Here is a 4,669-nt window from a genome sequence, read left to right as displayed (position 1 = left end):
TTCTGTCTATTTCCTACAGTAATGGAAGATATTTCTTCCAATAGTCCCTAATAGTAGGAAAGTAGAATAGGGCATGGGGGAGATCTCCCAACCCTTCCTTACACAAACAATAGCTCTCTTCAGTAATTACATTCTTTTTCTTAAGATTATGTTCTGTAGGAAATACCTCCTTGCATGCTCTCCATGAAAATACTTTTATTTTGTTAGGTACATCCATTTTCCACAAGGCTTTCCAGAGAGCTTGTTAATTGGCTGCATTTGAACATTCTCATGAGTTTATTTTGCTGTTATCACGAAATATCCGGAAGGCACTTTTGACAATAAAGTTGCCATTTTTCTCTTAAGTCCAGGTCCATTTATCTTGTTGGTCTCTAGAACAAATAATGATCTTCATAACCTCTTATGCTAACTTTGGATTGAATAGAGCTCTTGCCTTATCCACATCCCACCACCTTGTTTGTCTGTTAATTAGCTTGTCCACTGTCCCCTCTATTTCATCTTCTTTGATGTCACCAACTTTTGACCATAGGGCTCGATGACCTGAGATTTAGTGGTCTTTCCAAATCTTGGTAGTTTTACCATCTCCTATCCTCCATTTGCATCTTGTACTCAACCATTTTTTAGCTTCCCAAATACATCTCCATGCATATGAAGGATTATTGCCTAGACTTGCCTAAAAAAATTTCCTTTTGGGAAGTATTTGGCTTTATACACTCTCTACAACAGTGTGCTTCCTTTTGTAAAATTCTCCAAGCTTGTTTAACCAATAATGCCAATTTAAAAGTTCTTAGGTCTCTAAGTCCAAAGCCTCATCTGAACTTTGAATCACACATTTTATCCTAACTAACCCAATGTATTTTCCTTTCATCATTCTTTTGCCCCTACCAAAATCTTGCTAACAAGGCTTCTAATTCTGATCAAAGCCCTCCAAGAAGTAAAAACAGCTCATAGAACATGTAGGAATCGATAGGGCCACAACTTTTATTAGGATCTCCTTACCACCTTGAGATAGCAATTGTTCATTCCAATACTGTAACTTCTGCTAGACCTTGTGTTTGATGTCTAAAAAGGCTCGAGTTTTGGATCTGCCCATTAATGGGGGTAATCCTAGATATTTTTCATATTGTTGCACATGACTTACTCCCCACAATGTCATAATTCCTTTATGTAAAGCTTCGGGCACATTCTTACTGAACACTATAGTTGTTTTCTCTCGATTTATCTTTGTCCAGAGGCCTTTTCATATTTATCCAGTAGTAGTTGCACCTTTCTGTTTTCTTGCATATCAGCTTTACAAAAAATTACAATATTTGCAAAAAGTAGATGATTAATATGTGGGGCACCTCTGCATAGCTTTATACCCGAGAAATGAAGCTCCTTATCAGCTATTTTTAATAGAGAGATGAGCCCCTCAATACATAACAATTTGGCCATTTGGTTCCCCATTTATCAGCACAGAAAAAGATACAGCTTTGACACATTGCATAATCATACTTGTCAACTTTGTATCAAACGCCATCTTTGTCATAATAGCCTCAAAAAAATCTCATTCTACCTTGTCATAAACTTTGCTCACATCCGCTTTTAAAGACATCTAACCTTGCTTTCCTTTTCTTTTTTGTTTCAAGTAGTGAATTATCTCATATGCTACCAAAACGTTACCAGTTAAGTCTTATAGGCACAGAAGCACTTTGTGACTCTAAGATAAGGACAAGTAATATTTTCTTCAGTCGATTAGCAATGAATTTAAAGATCAAATTGCAAAGTACATTGCACAGACTAATTGGTCTATAGTCAACCACTTTCATAAGATATTTTTTCTTAAGAATCAGTGTGATAAAAGTGTGATTCAGAGAGATTGAGAACTCACCTTTATTTAGAGCTTGCAAAATAGTTGCTGTAGTTGGCTTTCCAACAACATCCCAGAATTTTTGATAAAAGACTGAGGCCATACCATCAGGTCCTGGAGCCTTGGTGGGATTCATCTAAATAAGAGCTTCGACAACTTCCTCTTCTGTATAAGCCTTTGTTAAGTCTTCATTCATTTCCCTTGTAACCTTTCCAGCTAGAATATTTAGAAACTCCATAGTGCCTCCCTGATTAGATGCTGAAAATACCTCCTAGAAGTAATCAACTAAGAGCTGATCCCTCTCTTCACGCTTCTGCCAAACACCCTAGTCATTTTGAAGTTTTTGAATTTTATTCTTTTTCCTCCTCTGTGAAGCTTTGGTATGGAAGAATCTTGAATTTTGGTCACCCTTTTTCAACCACAAGGCCTTTGATCTTTGTCTCCACATAACTTTTTCTCTCTCAAGCCATATCTACAATTTTTTTCTAGCATTATTATGGTCTTCTTTAAAGAAACAAGTAGGATCTCTCTCTTGTATTTTTTGTAATCTTTGTTTGGCCTGATGTAGTTGATGTTGGACATTACCAAACTTTGTTTTATTCCACACCTTTAGCTTCTCACCACACCAAGAAATCATTTCAACAACCTCCCTCATATTGCTCCTAGTAGACCCTTGGTTCCAAATTTCTTTCACAATTTTCTCACATCCTATCTCCCCAATCCACATTGCTTCAAACCTAAAAAACTTCTTCCCTTTTTTTGTGGTAATACCCTAATAGAATCTAACCATTTAGGTAGATGATCTGAATAGACAACAGTCCCATGAGTCACAGTACTATGTGGGAAGATTTGGCACCAATTTGTGTTAGCTAAGAATTTGTCTAGTCTCTCATTACTACTTGACCCCCTTCTCTTTTATTTCACCATGTATAACGAGGGCCTCTATATCCCAAGTCTTGTGCAAGGCACAATTATCTACTACCTCTCTAAACTCCTGTAACTGTTTTTCAGGCCTTTTCTTACCTCCCATTTTTTCATTTTGGTCTAGGATTTCATTACAGTCCCCACAGGACAACTAGGGGCTTTCCATCCCTATGACATAATGCTTTAATCAAGTTCCAAATATCTCTTCAGTAGCTTGTAATTGGGTGTCCATACACACCCGTGAGAAACCACTATACCACATGAGAATCTACCTATTTTATCATAGCATCAATATGAAATCACAATCATATCCAAATTCCCAAACCAACTAAATAAGGTTAGGACTGTGTAATTGATTGAGGTAATCACAATTGGATTGGTTATGAGTCCTAATCAGTCTAAAGTTTAGAAATGACGTATACTACTATACCAGATTATGGAAGGTGAAACTAGAAAGCTTTTGCTTTTAATATTTATGGTGTTCATCCCCTTCTCTAGGGTTTGAGATGTCATGTGCTTGCGTATATATAGCCAGACAAGAGATTTTATAATTAATTAAAAATATTGTTCATCCCAAAAGAAAACTTAAGCTAAACTATTGTCTAAAACATAATCATATCCAAGTTTCCAAACTAACTAAATGAAAGAGAAATAATAAATATAGTCTAAGGTTCATTAGTCCTCTCCTTCTTAACTTGGCCCACTTGCTCGTAGTCCTCATCCTCCTCACCTGGGTGGTAAAAAATGAAATAAAAGTAAAATAAGTTGAAGACTCAGTAAGAACACATCACAATGTAAACATATTAAATAAAAGGCTTTCATAAAATTTTCATGCTGAAAGAATAAAATTCATGTCATATTATACCGATGCTCATGCTATGTATTTCTGTTTTAATTTATCTGAATTAACTGATTGATCTGATTGGCCCACATATTTAACCATGTGTACAAGATTGTGCATCGGCCCCACATCCCACTGCAGCAAGGGGAGCCACTAAGTAATATCTTGGCATACTACGGTGGACCAAGCTTGAGTCTGTGGCTTGCACATCCACCCTAAAACCGAACTGAAAGGCCATTAATTAACTGATCTGATCTTATCTTGCACTTGAACTTAAGATATCTTACGTGTCTTATATGATGTGAGATGCATGACATACATACTAATATAAATATTTGTAAAATGCTGAATTTGAACAGGATGCGAAAAATTAACATAATCATATCCTATGATGACTGATATGCATACATAGATCATAACATGCATGATACATAAAAGGAACGGCTATCAAAGAACTGGCTTTAAGAGTAATAGTCTAACTATGTGCTAATCCTAATTTGTGATCAAATTACTTACCTCTTAGTGATGCTTCCACAACCTCACTTTGTAGTTTGTTACTTTACGAAACACTAGTCGTCACTAATTTTTTAGAAAAAATGTGTCATCGCATTCCACTAAATTAACTACATTCTAGGGAAAGCAATTTAAAATATTTGGTTATATACTGCTAATATCATATAATTATTTAAACACCAATATCATATTTAATCTTCCAAGTATACTTAGTAGCGTAATTTAAACTTGATACAAATTTCTAAGACAAGTCACATAAATCTCACTTGATAACATTGGTTTAATTGAGTTCAAAATGATTAAGAAATAAAATATGACTCCTCATAAAATACCGCTGTAATTTGATTTATAAAAAGATTAATGCTAAATGACATAATTTAACTCCACGTATTTCTGAAAAGTAAGATTTCTGACTTTAAATAAACTAACCCAACTTAAAAAATAGTTTTGTGTTTTAACAACTAAATCAGCCCAACATCAGAGTGCAACCCATCTAAAAAAACTACTAAACTTAATTGTAGAACCATCATAAAAGTAGAGAA

Source organism: Juglans microcarpa x Juglans regia, chromosome 2D, assembly GCF_004785595.1.
Source record: "Juglans microcarpa x Juglans regia isolate MS1-56 chromosome 2D, Jm3101_v1.0, whole genome shotgun sequence".
Taxonomy (NCBI): Eukaryota; Viridiplantae; Streptophyta; class Magnoliopsida; order Fagales; family Juglandaceae; genus Juglans; species Juglans microcarpa x Juglans regia.
Note: the sequence above shows the minus strand (reverse complement) of the source record.